This window comes from Hemitrygon akajei, chromosome 22 (assembly GCF_048418815.1).
Source record: "Hemitrygon akajei chromosome 22, sHemAka1.3, whole genome shotgun sequence".
NCBI lineage: Eukaryota > Metazoa > Chordata > Chondrichthyes > Myliobatiformes > Dasyatidae > Hemitrygon > Hemitrygon akajei.
Genome location: NC_133145.1, coordinates 63,939,983 through 63,958,797, shown reverse-complemented (window position 1 = coordinate 63,958,797; position 18,815 = coordinate 63,939,983).

Genomic DNA, 18,815 nt, shown 5'->3' with positions numbered 1-18,815 from the left:
CAGTCCAGTTGTAGAAGACCCCTACATTGTGGTTCTTCGTCACCAAGCCCTCTTGGTGGCTGCACTAAGCTTCAGCGCGTCCTCCTCTTCGTGCCAGTCGGCAGCGTTCCTCCACGGACATCACAAGTTTCAGGGAGACCAAAGGGCATTTTTCCCCGAGTTGTCGATCTGCCAGCAGCTCTCGATGTCCGTCTGTGTGTGCTTGTTAAGAGTGCAGAGCGGGAGAATCGTTTGTATTGAGTGGAACTGCTGCTGGGAGGCAGTGAATTGCAAGTCGGATCAAGGGTCAGTAATTGAACATTGCAGACGTCTAGGTTGAGAGAGGAGAGTTGGTGATTAGTCTATGCTGCCTGACCTGTTGCATTCCCCCAGTTCTTTGTGTATGCTTGTTGCTCAAAATTTCCAGCATCTGCAGGATCTCTTGTGTGTTTGGAAAGACTTCTCTGAATATCAAGAGTCAGAATTAGGTAGGATTAAGGATGCAAAGCAAAGGTGTATGAGAAATTCATGGGTGATTCAAAATTCAGGTGACCAGGAGAATTAATAATGTTGGATTTTTTGTTGTTTTTGAGACTGAGAGAAGTTTAGTGTGTGCATATGCAGACAGATTTTCTATACAGTGTACAAGAGATTGATGCCTGTGGGAGCAAACACAGAGTTGGTGCTCAAAGTAACAGGGAATTTATTTAGAAAGCTGGTGCGCATCAGGAGACCAGTCAATGGTAGAGAGCATCAGTCGCATGAATCTGGTACACCTTTGACTTCCTCAGTTGACGAGATCCCCAGTGAAACTACATTTGGATCACAGAATGGGGGCTACAGAAAGACCATGGAGTAACAGACTATGTCCTGATTACTGAATAAAATGGTCATGCACAGGCCTACCAGCAGATCCAGCTTTCTATTAGAACGACTGGTACATGCTGAAAGACGAGTAGTGAAGCTCCTGAAACTTGGGTGTCATCACTACTGTGGCTCCCTGTAGCCACATTAGCACAATCCACATCCCGATTTACCAGTTATTAGCCCTCGCTACTCTTTATCTGAGTGCTAATCAGACTATAAGACCATAAGAAATAGGAGCAGAATTAGGCCATTCAGCCCATCGAGTCTGCTCTGCCATTCCATTTATTATTGCTCTCAATTCCATTCTCCAGCCTTCTCCCTATAATCTTTCACGTCCTGATTCATCAAAAAAGGTTGGGGTGTTGTAGATAGTGTGAAGGGCTGTCAGAAGTTACAGCGGGACATTGATAGGATGCAAAACTGGGCTGAGAAGTGGCAGATGGAGTTCAACCCAGATAAGTGTGAGGTTGTTCATTTTGGTAGGTCAAATATGATGGCAGGATATAGTATTAATGGTAAGACTCTTGGCAGCGTGGAGGATCAGAGGGATCTTGGGGTCCAAGTCCATAGGACACTCAAAGCTACTGAGCAGGTTGACTCTGTGGTTAAGAAAGCATACGGTGTATTGGCCTTTATCAATTGTGGGATTGAGTTTAAGAGCTGAGAGGTAATATTACAGCTATATAGGACCCTAGTCAGACCCCACTTGGAGTACTGTGCTCAGTTCTGATTGCCTCACTACAGGAAGGATGTGGAAACCTTAGAAAGAGTGCAGAGGAGATTTACAAGGATGTTGCCTGGATTAGGGAACATGCCTTATGAGAATAGGTTGAGTGGATTCGGCCTTTTCTCCTTGGAGCAACAGAGGATGAGAGCTGACCTGATGGAGGTGTATAAGATGATGAGAGGCATTGATTATGTTGATAGTCAGAGTCTTTTCCCAGGGCTGAAATGGCTAACATGAGAAGGCACAGTTTTAAGGTGCTTGGAAGTAGGTACAGAGGAGATGTCAGGGGTAAGTTTTTTTTTTTTTTACGCAGAGAGTGGTGAGTGTGTGGAATGGACTGCCTGTGACGGTGGTGGAGGCGGATACGATAGAGTCTTTTAAGAGACTCCTGGATAGGTAAATGGAGCTTAGAAAAATAGAGAGCTATGGGTTTCCAGAGGTAATCTCTAAGGTAAGGACATGTTCGGCACAGCATTGTGGGCCGAAGGGCCTGTATTGTGCTGTAGGTTTCTCTGTTTCTATGTTTCCATCAAACTCTGCTTTAAATATACTCAAAATTATTTGGCCTCCACAGCCATGTGTGGCAATAAATTCCACAGATTCACCTCCCTCTGGCTAAAGAAATTCATTTCTGTTCTAAAGGAACATCCTTCTAATAAAGTAAAGGAAATTCAAATGTGGTTTCAGAGCTTCAGAATTTCTTAAAGACCATCACACCAAATGAACATAGTCATTGATGCCTGGTAGGAGACACAGTGGCCAATTTGCACACAGCAAGCTCCACAAAATAGTTATTAAATAAATGAGCACATCATCTCCTGGAGTGCTTTGGCTGAGTGGTAATTGGAGCTGGTTTATTAACGTTACATGTACGGAGCTGCAGTGAAAAGCTTCTCTGGCATACTGTCCGTACGGATCAAATCCATACACAGTACATTGAGGCAGGACAAGGTAAAACAATGACAGATGCAGAATAAAGTGTAACAGCTACAGAGAAAGTGCAGTGCAGGCAGACAATAAGCTGCATGAACTTAACCAGGTTGATTGTGAATTCAAGAATCAAACAGTTTTATAACAGCAGGGTGGAAACTGGCCTTGAGCCCGGGGATACGCGTCTTCCAAACTTACTAACCCTTACTTCTTTGGAACGTGGGAGGAAACACATGTGGTCGGGTGTGGGGTGGTGGTGGGAGGGGAAACCTGCAAACTTCTTACAGACGGCAGTGGGAATTGAATGCAGATCGCTGGTTTAGGTTAAATCGGGGATGTTTGTAGTTGCTGGGGTGGCAAGGCTCAAAGGGCCAGAAGGGCCTACTCTGCACTGTATCGCTAAACAAACAAATAAATGAGTAGCGACATCGATGTGGGACTTCTGTGGTAGGATGTTGGATATCTGAGCAGTAGAGAGTGGATGAGGAGCCTACCCAGGTCAGTGAGGTGTTGGCAGTTTCCGTAGTTGGAGTTATGTGTGGGAGGGAGGACTGAGATATGATGACACCTTTAGGCTTGTGAATTGGTGAGAAAAGAGTCTGAGGCCTGGTGTTCAGACTCACACCGTTGGTGACTCCGGAGTCTGAGGCCTGGTGTTCAGACTCACACCGTTGGTGATTCCGGAGTCTGAGGCCTGGTGTTCAGACTCACACCGTTGGTGATTCCGGAGTCTGAGGCCTGGTGTTCAGACTCACACCGTTGGTGACTCCGGAGTCTGAGGCCTGGTGTTCAGACTCACACCGTTGGTGACTCCGGAGTCTGAGGCCTGGTGTTCAGACTCACACCGTTGGTGACTCCGGAGTCTGAGGCCTGGTGTTCAGACTCACACCGTTGGTGATTCCGGAGTCTGAGGCCTGGTGTTCAGACTCACACCGTTGGTGATTCCGGAGTCTGAGGCCTGGTGTTCAGACTCACACCGTTGGTGATTCCGGAGTCTGAGGCCTGGTGTTCAGACTCACACCGTTGGTGATTCCGGAGTCTGAGGCCTGGTGTTCAGACTCACACCGTTGGTGATTCCGGAGTCTGAGGCCTGGTGTTCAGACTCACACCGTTGGTGATTCCGGAGTCTGAGGCCTGGTGTTCAGACTCACACCGTTGGTGATTCCGGAGTCTGAGGCCTGGTGTTCAGACTCACACCGTTGGTGATTCCGGAGTCTGAGGCCTGGTGTTCAGACTCACACCGTTGGTGATTCCGGAGTCTGAGGCCTGGTGTTCAGACTCACACCGTTGGTGATTCCGGAGTCTGAGGCCTGGTGTTCAGACTCACACCGTTGGTGATTCCGGAGTCTGAGGCCTGGTGTTCAGACTCACACCGTTGGTGATTCCGGAGTCTGAGGCCTGGTGTTCAGACTCACACCGTTGGTGATTCCGGAGTCTGAGGCCTGGTGTTCAGACTCACACCGTTGGTGATTCCGGAGTCTGAGGCCTGGTGTTCAGACTCACACCGTTGGTGATTCCGGAGTCTGAGGCCTGGTGTTCAGACTCACACCGTTGGTGATTCCGGAGTCTGAGGCCTGGTGTTCAGACTCACACCGTTGGTGATTCCGGAGTCTGAGGCCTGGTGTTCAGTGATGGTTGTGTCCTGGGATCAATGCCGAGCACTAAGTTGAAGCTCAGAGGCGAAGCCCATTGGCCAGAGACTAGACTGTGAATCTCTCTGAATCCATTGAGGAAGCTGAAGCCTGCAATCTGCAGGCCTGAGTCAGTGTCCAGAAGGCCATAAGATATAGGAACCGAATTAGACCAATCGGCCCATCAACTTTGCTCAACTATTCCATCATGGCTGATTTATTATCCCTCTTAACCCCATTCACCTGCCTTCTCCCCACAACGTTCAATGCCCTGACTCATCAGTAACCCAGTAACCACCATTTTAAACATACCCAATGACTTGGCCTCCAAGTTGTCTGTGGCATTGAATTCCACAGTTTCACCCACCTAAAAAATTCCTCCTCATCTCTGTTCTGTATTCTGAGGTTGTGTCCTCTGGTCCTGGACTCCCCCACCGCAGGAAACATTCTCTCACTGTGTCTTCAGGAGGCTGAAGACTGGAAGGCCTGGCCTGTGGATGTGTGTGGGTGGGAGGGAGAATCGGAGTTTGTTTTGCTGTTGTTGTTTTATTGCTTGTTGTGTTGTGGTACATTGGTGGTGGAGTGCATGGGGACATTTGCGGGCTGCTTTCAGCACACGTTAACCTAACGGTGCACTTCAGTTTATGTTTCGATGTACAGCAGTCTTCCTCCTCACTATTTGTGACATCTACCAGCAGCTGTGCAGACAAAAGGCTTGAAGCATTGCTGACGATCCCTGCCACCCATCCCACAATCTCTTTGACCCACTACCATCGGGAAGGAGGTACAGGAGCACCAGGACCAGGGTAACAGCTTCTTCCCCCAGGCTGTGAGAGTAATGAACACCCTGTCACCACCGAGGCCTTGTCACTGGGCCAGCCAGCCGTTTACTCTTCTGTTTACCTGTGCTGCATGCATTTTGAATTCTATTTTATTAACTGGTTGTGGTAATATTTTGGTTTAAGTGCTGTGTGTGATATGTTTTGTGGGTGCACCGTGGTCTGGAGGAACGTTGTTCCATTTGTTTGTACACAGGTACAGGCAGAGAAACTGTACATATACAACCGCCATGCGTAATCGTCATTTCCACGTGGAGAGTTTCTGTCAGGAAATAAGACGATTACTCACAACATTCACATGGAATGGCTACACAGTGAAGGAAATCAATTGGGCCTCAGAAGGACTGACGGAAAAAGCAGGAAATCTAATAATGGGGAGGAACCCATCACGAGCACCTGCCATCCCTACATTTCCACGCTTTCTGGAAGGAACACCAGGATCGTGAAGAAATACCGGATAAATACCATCCACAAACTGTAAGGAAGCTCGAATTCCGGCTTCAGTGGGTCAAAGTTGACTTGGGACTCAGAATGGCTGGTGTTTACTGATTCCCTGTGAACGCATATTCCCTGTAAATCGGCCAGGTGTGGAAACCCGCGTCAAGGAGCCCAGGTGTGTAACTGTTTGGGTTACCTGGAGAAATCGGAGGCAGCAGAACATTGCATTCACAATGGCCACAGGACTGACTTTGTCGGCAGATAACTATTGTGACATGCCTGTGGTTTCTCTGGGACCGTCAGACGAGCGGAACCACTGAGGTACGACTGGAGAGTAAGAACTCCAACAAAGACAAAGCTCTTGCTCCAGGTAAGAACTGGATATGGTTTTGAACAAGGTGGGACAGCAGCAACCCGATAGGTTGAGGACTAACCAATCAGGAGGGACGGACGATGGGGGTATAAATACCACTGGACTAGATGTGCCCAGGCATCATCCTTGCTGAAGATGGCAGAGTTTGTCAGTTGAAATTGACACCTGGACCTGGCTGGAAGCCCAAGAAGAGTTTATGGATACAGTCAGCTGACAATGAACTGGAACTTGAACGTGTGATAATGTGAATCTGGGTAATAAACCTGAACCAAGTTGGATTGTTAGGTTTTGTAACTCCAAAATACAACTAATTGAAAGAAGAGCACGGAGCTGGGAGGGGTTTCATTTTTACTCGTGGTGAGGTGCGCACGTACGATGTGGTGGCGTGGTGACGTATGTCATTCATGTGCTTTTACATATAATAAACAGACAATGCTCAAAGAATATATTTACAATATTACTCAAATATTACCAAAATAGTAAACACACAACATGAATCTTGAGCAGTTCTCAGAAAGGTTAGCGAGAGAATTGAACTTACAGCCGATCACCAAAGCCTGTACCCTGCCGTGCGCCTGGATTTTCTGAAAACTATACTGATTTTCTTCATGTTCGGCTGCCCCTTTCCCATTCTGTTCTCTGTTTTAGTCGTCTAAGAACACGGCATAGCACAGCTCTGAATAAAGCAATCCGTTCACAGACGTTCTTGCTACCTGCATTCCAGTTTTCCACGTCCCTCGGAATGATTTTCAATGCCAATAGTGCTACTTGGATGTGAGCTGTTGGTGAATGTAATGCTTCCTTACTGATTGTATTAGTCAGTGAAGCATCAGATAGTTTCAGCAATAGAGCATGGCTGTCTGTCATTGATTCCACACTAATTGGATATGAAACGGATCACAGTGTTACAACTCTTCTTTACAGGGGATTTTATTTCTTCCTTCCATCCTTTGGTTTATTATCGTCACCCGTACCACGATGCAGTGGGAAGCTTCTTTTGCATACCGTCCATAGAAATCAATAGTGATTTTTGAATTTGCACCATTTGTTTTCTTTTGCACACTGCTTGTTTGTCAGTCTTTGTTTACGAGCAGATTTTCATTGATTCTGTTGTATGTCTTTTTATCTATTGTGACTGTCTGCCACAAAATGAATCTCGGGGTTGTATACAGTGATATATATGTACTTCGATAATAAATTTACTTTGAATTTGAACTTTGAAATCACTGACTAATACAATCAGTAACGAAGCGTTACATTCACCAACAGCTCGCATCTAAATAACACTATTAGCTTCGAAGATCATTCAGAGGGACATGGAAAACTGGAATTCAGATAGTAAAAACGTCAGTGAATAGCTTGAGGTAGAACAAGGCAAAACGATGACAATGCAGAGCAGAGTGTGACAGTGGCAGAGAAGGCCCAGACGATGAAGAGGAAGGTTGTGCATCTCAGCGCACAAGAATCTGGTAGCAGTAGGGTAGAAGCTGTCCTGGAGCTGGGCGGGACGTGCTTTCGGGTTTTTGTATCTCCTGCCCGATGGGAAGAGGAGAGATTGTCCAGGGTGGGTGGAGTCTTTGATTACATTAACACAGAGCCCAGGGCAGCACACGCTCTCAGCACCAAGATATCGTGCCAAACTTTCAATCCACTCTGATCCATCCAACGCTTCCCTCCGTACAGTCTCGCCCACGGTGTGTCTGGGATGGAAGACCAGGGTCAGGAGAGGAGGAAGTCGGGAGCATTAGGGTCGGATACGGATACGGTGTAAACGGATCCCGATCACCGTTTACACTGACCGGACCCCGATCACCGTTTACACTGACCCGAGCCTCCTGACCATTTACACTGACCGGATCCGTGTTTCCGTATGGGTTTCTGCTGGGTCTTCCAGTTTCTTCCCACGTTTTAAAGACATGTAGGTTGTACCCGGTAAGTTGTGGGCATGGTCTGTTGGCGATAGAAGGCTGGCAACACTTCTGGACTGCCCCCAGTGCATTCTTGCACTGTGTTGGCCATGGACACCAACGACACAGTTCACCTTATGTTTCAATGGTAGTTTGGCAAATGAAGCTAATCTTTATCTTAGACTGTGGTGTGACCAACACACTGAATGTGTCATCCACTGTGATGCTCCAGACTGAATCCGTACCCAGCTCCAGGACTATCAGGAGCTGTCCTTGGACTCTCCTCTGGACACAATCACCAGAGACTCTGATAGTTTCTCTCAGTTCCCATATTGTACAGGCAGAGCATAGCACAGATCTAAGCTCACCTGCCTTGTTTGAAAGCCTGGCAGAAAAGATCTGACCAGCTTAGGAATTGGTGGGAAAGGCCTGACCTACTCACCGAGGTCATTTACCACAGCTGACATTTAGACAACCACAGGCCCTCCACTACACAGCAGTGTTGTAAACTATGTATACCTGTCTGGACACCCCCCCCCCCCCCAGCTGACTGCTCCTGTGGATCCTCCCACAGACCCCGGTATAAAGGCGATTGGGGCACTGCTCCTCCCTCAGTCTTTGACATGTCGTGCTCCCTTTTCGCTGTTAATAAAAGCCTATCATTCACTTCCAGTCTCCTAGAGTTATTGTTGGTGCATCAAGCAGCCCCTCTCTAAATGGCAACTCTGCTGCAGCCTATCTTCTTTTTATTGGCAGAGTTATCACACTCTTACTCAATCAAAAGCAACTTTTAGCAAAGTTACTTCAAAAAGCAAAGCACCTACCTCTGCTGTTTTGAATGCAGAATCAGCAACCTTTTCCAAAATGGCTACTCTATTTGAGCCTGCCTTCCTCTTATTGGTTGAGAGGCCACACCTTTAGCCAATCATAAACAACTTTTAACAATATTTTACAAAAAGCTGCCCTGACTCAATATGGCTGCTCCACATGATCCTTGCCTTCCTTTGATTGGCTAAATTACCACAGATCAGGGACACATTTTAATAGCCAATCAGAAACCCGTTTCCAGTCAGAGCTTCCTATCAGAAACCCTTCAACAGCCAATCAGAAACAACTTTTAATAGCCTTTTAATGAGGTCCTTGATGGGGCGGCTAGTGCCCAGGATGAGTTGGCTGCATTTACAATATTCTGCTGCTTTGTCTAACCAGGTGCTGTGGCCTCTCTGTACCAGAAGGTGATGCAACTAGATCCTTCCTGTAGTGTGCTGACCAGAAATCTCTCTCTCTTTGCCCATCCTTCTGTCTGTTTGGGTCCCAACCTCTTCCATCTACTCTCTCTTCTCTTCCTTGAAATCCTCCTCCCACTCCCTTTCCCCTCTTTCTCTCTCATTTTCTCTCTCTCTGTCTCTCTCCCGTCTCTCTCTCTCCCCCCCTCTCTCTCTCTTTCTCCCGTCTCTCTCTCTCCCCATCTCTGTTTCTCTCTCCCCCGTCTCTCTCCCGTCCCTCTTTCTCCCCTGTCTCTCTCTCTCCCCCCTCTGTCTCTGTTTCTTTCTCTCTTTCCCCAGTTTTTCATCTATAATTACTTACTCCATCATTGTAAATGGACAGAAGACACTGAAACAACGTCGATATGCATGCCAACATTTGAAGTTACACAACGTCCCTTTTCTACAAACCACGTGGAAGTCTTACCTTCTTCAGTTGAGCATTAACATAGCTGTGTCTTGGAGAAACTCGCCAGCCATGCATCAAATGCAGTTCTCATCGCTGATGTTCGTCACCAGTCCGATAAAGGCGACTTCCCTGATTGTAGGAGCCTATCGTGTAAATTCAAAGTTGCCTGGATGTCTGACATGCTCCATCTACTCTTAGTAATGAAAGAACAAGTGTAATTTCATATAAACGTTTTATGACTAATTAACCATAAGTTTAATTGTAAGAGTGATGGGTATTTATCTCCTTCCATCTGTTTCCAATCCTTTATTATCATATTATGAAGCAGACAAATGCTCTATGCAGTTAGCCAGAAGCACCATTCATCTGGGCCAGGGAGCAAACTGTTGCCTTCTCTTATCTTAACACAATTAGTTCAAGTAGATCACTCAAAGTTCAAAGCAAATTTATTATCAAAGTCACGTACGTCACCGTATACAGCCCTGAGGTTCATTGTCTTGTGGGCAAATCTATAGACTAATAACTATAACCGAATCACTGATAGATCGCCCAACTAGGGCTTTCACACAGAATGCAGGAGTCAACAAACTACACAAATGCAAAAGAAGAAACAACAATAATAATAAATAAGCAATAAATATTGAGGACATGATATGAAGAGTCCTTGAAAATGAGTCTATTGGTTGTGGGAGCATTTCAATGATGGGGCAAGAGAGGCTTCGGTGAAGTTACCCCATTTTGTTCAGTGGCCTGGTGGTGGAGGGGTAGTGAATATTCCTGAACTTGGTGGCGAGAGTTCTGAGGCTCCTGCACCTTCTTCCTGATGACAGCAGTGAGAAGAGAGCATGAGCTGGGTAGTGGGGGTCCCTGATGATGGATGCTGCTTTCCTGTGACAATGTTTCACGTAGATGTTCTCAATGATCTCGAGCGTCTCTGTCTGAAATAGTCACCATGAGGCATGGGAGCAGAATTAGGCCTCTTGGCCAATCAAGGCCTCTCTGCCATTTCATTATTGTCCCTCTCGATCCCGGTCTCCTGACTGCTGTATCCAAACCAGCAGAAGTGAACTTTGCTGATATTGTTGAAGTAATGCAGGAACATTTAGAACAAAAACATTTGTTGATTGCAGAAAGCTTTAGGTTTCATAAGCAGGATCAAGGGGAAGGGGAGTCCATTTCAGCGTACGTGGCTGAACTGAAGAGGTTGTCTCAGCATTGTCAGTTCAGTAGTGGGATTAATGATGCACTGGGAGATCATTTGGTTTGTGGAATCTTCCAAGAAAGCATTCAAAAGTGGCTTCTAACTGAAGCATATCTCACATTGAAAAGATCGTTTGAAATAGCTGTATCAATGGATGCGGCAGGCAGAGATGCAATTGATTTGCAGCCAGGAATGAAAGTGAGTGTGAACAAAATTGCAATGTCTAAACAGGAACAAGCCTGGCCGAACAACTTGTATGACTGTTGTGGCAGGGGCTCACATATACCAGTGTAATGCAGGTTTAAAGACGAAACTTGCAGAACATGCAACAAAGTAGGACGCACACGAAGAGCCTTTCAGGCAGACAAATAAAATGGATTGTTCAGGGAAGAGAAAAAGCTAAAAAGTCAAGTTGTACTTTCAAAAATGACACCCATCTGCATGCTGTTGATGAGAGAGTGACACAGGACTGAGTAGACTTGCGATTTACAGTGTGAAGTCTAACAAGAAATATAGTTTACACCAGAAGTGAATGACAAATTAATCAAAATGGAATTGGACACTGGCTCGGCTGCTTCAGTCATTCTACAAAATTAGTTTCAGAGACGTTTCAAAGATACTAAACTGAAGCCTGCAGATATCCAACTAAGAACTTCTACTGGAGAAAAGATTACTCCTGTCAGAATGACATTTGTAACAGTGAAATATAACAACCAAGGAGCCACATTGATCTTGTATGTGGTAAAGCAGCATTGTGGGGGTGTGATTGGCTGAGACAACTACAACTTGATTAGAGATCCATCCATAACTTGCTTGGAACAGCCCCTAAAATAAAGCCAACCGGAAATGGATTAAGAAATGAAGCCACAATTGTCTCCATGCTCGGCACCATGGACCATTGCCCAACAGAGGACAAACAATTGTTGGTGCCAACCTCTGTTGCTCCGGTTCAAAGGCCTATTGGACCAAGGAAGCACCATGCTGCTCAGAGGAAGCGTGGAAGTTATCGAAGCGGGGATCCGACTACAATCACTTTTGTAGACAACGCATCTGAGAAAGCTTCTGATATGTTTATCAGGCAGTTACTTGTGAATTGAGACTTGGATTTTAGCTGGAAGGGAGTTCACGGAGCTTCAGGAAAGTTGCAAGCATTCGACTTTTGTGAGTATGAAGAACCAGAACCTACTCTGTGGGCAATAATGAGCTTCAAGTGGGAGACAGAAAGCTGCTTCTAAAAGTAGACACAAAGACCGAATCCCAGCTGGACGAATGGAAGGCCAAAAAGAAAGGAGTCAATGGAGGTACAAAACCTGAGCGTGATGTTGTGGATGAGGAAACCGAGAAGAGAAATCAGATTGTAAAGGGAGCAATAGAAGGATTAATTAGAGAATACTCCAGTGAACCTTCTCCAGATCAAGATGCAACTCCTAGAAAGAAGAAAAAGGAAGGCGAGAAAAAGAAAAACAAGGTGTTGAAAAGGTGAGAAGTGACAGATAGAAGGAATGTTAGTGAAAAAGAGGAAGGTGTGAAAGAGAGAAGGAATGTGAAAAAGAGAAAGAGATGCAAGAAAAGGAGAAGAAAGATGTCCAGAGCTGTCAAAGCCGCTTCCTGCAGACTCCGAGTCAATTCCGGGCTGCCAGAACCGGAGATAGTTTTCACAGCAACGTCTGACCTGCCAAACAGAGTGATCCTCTTGGCAGGAGAGATGTTATACCCCAAGTACAGAAGTATGCTGTGTATATAGTTGAGATGCGTTCTCTATTGAGTTGGAGTTTATACCTACGCAGAGAGGAGTGTTGTGTATTTAATATTGCAGTAATATTTGAGTAATATTGTGATACTGTATGATTAAGCATTCTTGTTCATTTAAATAATTCTTTACGGGTTATATGCAAAAACAAGTGAATTGCATATATCATGATGCTAACACGTGATACGTGCGCGCCTCAAAGTAAACACGATGAATACGTGGCTGAAGAATTGGTTCTTGTACCTGGGCTTGGGACGCAACTAGATGCAGTGTGTAGTGGAACTATGAGGAAGGACAGGCAGATGATGGGGCAAAATTGCAGTCAACAGGATGAGTTGCAATGTAAAAGGGGGACAAAATTGAAAAGGGTGATGAATACAGGACTGAAGGTGTTAAATATGAATGCAGACAGTATTTGGAATAAGGTAGATGATCTCAGAGTTTGGCAGGTACAACGTTGCGGTCATCACTGAGTCATGGCTGAAAGATCATAGCTCAGAGTTTAACATCCGAGAATACCCGCTGTATCAAAAGGACAGGCAGGGAGGTAGAAGGGGCAGTGTGGCTCCTTTGGTAAAAAATGAAAGCAAATTCTCAGAAGGAAGTGACACAGGAACAGGAGATGTAGAATCCATTTGAGTAGAGCTAAGTAACCACAAGAGTTAAAAGATCCTGATGGAATTTATATTCAGCCTTCTGATCAGTAGCCAGGAGTGCGGATATAAATTACAACGCGAGGTAGAAAGTGCATGCCAAGGGGCAATGTTACCATAGTCACGGGGGATTTCAAGGTGCAGGTAGATTGGGACTGAATTCCAAGCCAGGGAATTTGTAGAATGCCTACGAGATTGTTTTTTTAAGAAAAGCTTCTGGCTGAGCCCTCCAGGGGAAAGGCAATTCTAGATTGTGTGTTGTGTAATGAACCAGATTTGATTAGCAACACACACAACGTGCTGGGGGAGCTCAGCAGGTCAGGCAGCCACGATCGAAATGAATAAACCGTCGACTTTTCAGGCTGGGAAAGGAAGGAAGATACCAAAGTACAAAGGTGGGAGGAGGGAAGGAGGATAGCTGGAAGGTGGTAGGTGAGAGGGAAAGGTAAAGGGCTAGAGAGACGGAATCTGATAGGAGAGGAGATAGGTCTATAGGAGAAAGGGAAGTAAGAGGGAACCCAGGGGGAAGTGATAAGATTAGGGAATAGAAGAAGATGTGGAGGTGAGGGAATTTTTGTTTACCAGAAGGAAAAATTGATATTCATGCCATTAGGTTGGAGACTACCCAGACAGAATATAAATGCTGAAGCTTTATAAGGCGTTGGTTAGAATACGCTTGAATATTGTGAACAGTTTAGGGCCCCTTATCTAAGAAAAGAGGTGCTGTCATTGGGGAGGGTCAGAAGAGGTTCGCGAGAATGATTCTGGGAACGAAAGGGTTAATGTACGAGGAGCTCTGGGCCTGTACTCCCTGGAGTTTAGAAGAATGAGGGGGGATCTCATTGAGACCTATCAAATGGTGAAAGGCCTAGTGGATGTGGAGAGAATATTTCCTATAGTGGGGGGAGTCTAGGACCAGAGCAGAACGTCCATTTAGAACAGAGATGAGGAGGAATTTCTTTAGCCAGAGGGAGGTGAATCTGTGGAATTCATTGCCACAGATGGCTGTGGAGGGCAAGTCACTGAGTATGTTTAAAGCAGGCGATGATAGGTTCTTGATTAGTCAGGATGTCAAATGTTATGGGAAGAAAGCAGGAAAATGGATTTGAGAGGGATAATAAATCAGCCAAGACCTCTGTGGCTGGGAAGATTTTGGAGGCGATTATTAAGGATGAAGGTTTCAGGGTACTTGGAGGCACAAGATAAAATAGGCCACAGTCAGCATGGTTTCCTCGAGGGAAAATCTTGCCTAAAAATCTATTGGAATTCTTTGAAGAAATAACAAGCAGGATAGACAAAGGAGAATCGGTTGATGTTGTGTGCTTGGATTTTCAGAAGTCCTTTGACAAGGTGCCACACACGAGGCTGCTTAATAAGCTACGAGCCCGTGGTATTACAGGAAAGATTCTTGCATGGGTAAAGCAGTGGCTGACTGACAGGAGGCAAAGAGTGGAAATAAAGGGAACTTTTCTAGTGGGCTTCTGGTGACTAGTGGTGTTCCACAGGGGTTTGAGTTGGAACCAATTCTTTTTAGGTTATATGTCAACAATTTGGATGAATTGCTTTGTTACAAAGTTTGGAGACGATATGAAGATAGGTGGAGGTGTAGGTAGTTTTGAGGAAGTAGAGGGGCTACAGAGAGACTTAGTCAGATTAGGAGAATGAGTAAAGAAATGGCAGATGGAATACAGTGCCGGGAAGTGTATGGTCATGTGCTTTGGTAGAAGAAATGACTTTTTTTAAATAGCGAGAAAATACAAAAATCTGAGGTGCAAAGGGACTTGGAAGATCTTGTGCAGGATTCCCTAGGGGTTAATTTGCAGGTTGAGTCTGTGGTGAGGAAGGCAAATGTGATGTTAGCATTCATTTCAAGAGGACTAGAATATAAAAGCAAGGATGTGATGTTGAGACTTTATAAAACACTGGTGAGGCCTCACTTGGAGTATTGTGAGCAGTTTGGGGCCCTTATCTTAGAAAGGCTGTGCTGAAAGGTTCAAAGGAGGTTCACGAAAATGATTCCAGGATTACATGGCGTGTCATATGAAGAGTGTTTGATGGCTCTGGGCCTGTATTCACTGGAATTTAAAAGAATGAGGGGAGACCTCATTGAACCCTATGAAATGGTGAAAGGTTTTAATAGAGTGTATGTGGAGAGGATGTTTCCTACGGTGGGAGAGTCTAAGACCAGAGGACACAGTCTCAGAATAGAGAGTCATCTATTTAGAACAGAGATGAGGAGGAATTTCTTTAGCCAGAGAATTCTTTGACACAGGCAGTTGCGAAGGCCAAGTCTTTATGAATATTTAAGGCAGAGGTTTATAGATTCTTGATTGGTACCATTAGGGCATGAAGAGATTCAGAGAGAAGGGAAGAGATTGAGGCTGAGAGGAAAATGGATCAGCCATGATGAAATGGTGGAGCAGACTCGATGGGCCAAATGGCCTAACTCTGCTCCTAAATCTTATATCTTATGGTCTTTTGATGGGATGGTGAAGCAGATTTGATGGGCCAAATATCCTAATTCAGGTCTTTTGACTCACAATCTTATGGCCCTAAGTGAACCAGAAGAGGGCATTTGATTAACTACATTGAAGATACAATTCAACAGACTTTTGCATCGAAGGGGAACGAAGGGTTATGGGGAAGAGGCAGGCTAGCCATGATCTAAAGAAATGCCAGAGATGGTGCAGATGCTGGAAAACCGGAGTAGCACACACAGAATGCTAGAGGAACCAAATCGCTGCCCATATAAGATGCTGTTGTTCACTTTCCGCAGGATTTTTTGTTTATCACTCTGAATCTCTGCCAGCAGTCCTGCAGAAACATCTTGCCTCTACTTTCCTATTGATCTCTCTGGATTACGTATCAGATTCCCTTTCCACCCCCTCGCCTCAGGACACACCGGCTAATATCGTTACTATCGATGCAATGCTCCTCAGACAGGATGAAGAGGTCAATACTCCCCAATGCCATTAGGCTTTACAATTCTACCGCCAGGACTTAAGAACTTTTTAAAAGCTATTATTAATGCTTTTTGAGATAGTGATTTAGATGCATATCATATTTTTTTACTGAGTTAAGTATTGTATGTAATTAGTTCTGCTACAACAAGTGTATGGGACATTGGAAAAAAGTAGAATTTCCCCATGGGGATGAATAAAGTATCTATCTATCTATCTATCTATCTATCTAACAACAGCTCCCTTCACTGCAGGACAGAGTAGATCAGAGACCAGAGACAGAATTTTGTAGGGGTCTTTCCCAAGGAAGAGAATAAACCTGCCCGAAAGACTTTAAACTACAAATTACTGCCAGCAATTAGACTTGATCTACCAAAGTCCAACAGAAATGTTAAGCACAAGAAAATCTGCAGATACTGGAAGTCCAGAGAAACACGCACAAAATACAGGTCAGGCAGCAAGTATGGAATTAGGCCAAGACCTTTCATCGGGACTGGAAAGGGAGGGGGAAGGAGGAGCTGGAAGGTGAGAGGTGATGTCAGGTGGGTGGGAAAGGTCAAGGGCTGGAGAGTAGACTATAGGAGAAAGGGAAGGAGGAAGAGAACACGGGGAGGGGGTGTGATAGGCAGATGAGAAGAGGTAAGAGGCCAAAGTGGGGAATAGAAGAAGAGGGGAGGAGGGGATGGGATTTTTTTTTTACCGAAGGAGAAATAGAGATTTTAGCATTTGTTACTGCAGCTGGGTTGAAAAAGCTAGATGATTGCAGGAGAACCTGGTGGCCATGCTCTCTTCTCGCTGCTGCCATTGTGAAGGAGGTACAGGAGTCTCAGATCCTACAACACCAGCTTCAGGAACAACTATTACCCTCCAACCATCAGGTTCCTGAACCAGTGTGGATAAAGTCACTCACCTCAACACCAAACTGATTCCATAACCTACACACTCACTTTCATAGACTCTTTAACTCACATTCTCAGTGCTATTTATTTATCTATCTATCTATCTATCTATCTATCTATCTATCTATCTATCTATCTATCTATCTATCTATCTATCTATCTATTTATTTATCTATCTATCTATCTATCTATTTATTTATTTATTATCATTATTATTTGTGTTTCTTGTACTTCCTTTGCTCATTATTTTCGGTTATTGTGTTTAGTGTTACTTTGATTCTGTTGTATTTCTTTGTTCTACTGTGAATGTCTGAAAGAAAATGAATCTCAGGGTAGTATGTGGTGACATGTTTTGATAATAAGTTTATTTGAACTTGGCCTCCTTGGCACCGGACGGTGCGAGCTCTTCCCAGCACCTCCCTGGTTGTTTGCGTAAGGTGACATCATTCACTGCACACCGTTACATGGATGAGGAATCTGTGTTGGCCAGGGCGTGACAAGCAACACAAAACATCAACATTTAACAATGATAAAAAATCATATAAAAAGTATAGGAAAATATAATGCAAAAGAAGTTGCAAATGACACATTTCAGTGTGTGTAGGGATGCAGTAGCATGGTGGCTAATGTGATGCTATTACAAAGCCAGCAACCCGGGTTCAAGGAGCCAGCAAGGAGTTGGCATGTTCTCCCTGTGGGTTTCCTCAGGGTGCTCTGGTTTCCTCCCACATTCCAAAGGCAGACGAGTTAGTAGGTTAATTTGTCATGTGGGTTCAATTAGGCTGCACAGCCTCGTTGGGCTGGGAGGGCCTGTTACCATGCTGTATCTCTAAATTAATTAATGTTTTAATTATTTTATTCATTTACATTCTGGGTTCCCAATCGGGGTGGGGGGGGGGTGTCCCATGGACTTCACGGTTAATGGTAAGAGTTCATGGCATAATCATAGTTTGAAACCCCTAATTTCAAGACGCAGCGCGGAACAGGTCCTTCCGACCCTTTGAGTTGCAGCGTTTCGCAACCCCTAACAAACCTGATTAACCCTGACCGTGCTGGCCAATGAACCTGGCCGGTACGTGAGCGGAAACCGGAGCACTCACGCATTCCACGGTCTCAGAGGGGGCAGGACATCCACTCGGCTACCGTGGAGCTGACGATAGTGTCTGAATACACGTGACATGTAAATAAATCTGAATTACCAGCTGAGGAAAAGTCTTTTGAACCCCTGCCTGACGTGATAATGATCTTTTCAAATGACTACCAAACAACAGAGGAGGAAATGCAATGCCCTCCCTGTGAATTGCTATGACTGAAGAGTGTAGTGATAGTCACAGAAACCGGTAGACCATCAGTCCCAAACAAAAATAATAACATTCACATAAATAGTTTAATTAAGAATACACAAAAACATTACAGCTTTGAAAGGCTGTTAGAGCATGGCACTGATACAATACAACACCTTATACCCCATCTGGTTTTTACCTTCCTAAGTGCTGTCCATCCATCATATTAATGGGTAGTTTCATCATTGCTGGTTAAATGAAGAGGCCAAGTGTGAAGAGATAAAGAATCAAGTAATCAGATAGCAAGCTGAAGCATCATTTATTAGTTCAGCCATGCAGCCAATTTGGTTCCCATCCAAATCAGTAATAGGAGACAAAGTGAGATATACTCCAATCCAGATTACAATTCAATGTGTCGCAGAGCAGAGAAATTCCCTTCTACCTCCCAGGCCTGTTATTTATGTCAGTATAGCACTCACTATTATTGTTTGTCTTTCTATTTAAGGAATTTTAATTCTTGGTTAGGCATGCCCGTCAGAATCCGAATCAGGGTTATTGTCAACAAAGACTCTGGCAAATTTGTACCGATGTACCATGGGGAGTATTCGGACTGGTCGCATCACCGTCTGTAATGGAGACTCCAGTACACAGGGCTGGGAGAAGAGGCCAAGGTTTGTAAACTCAGTCAGCTCCCTCCCCAGCAT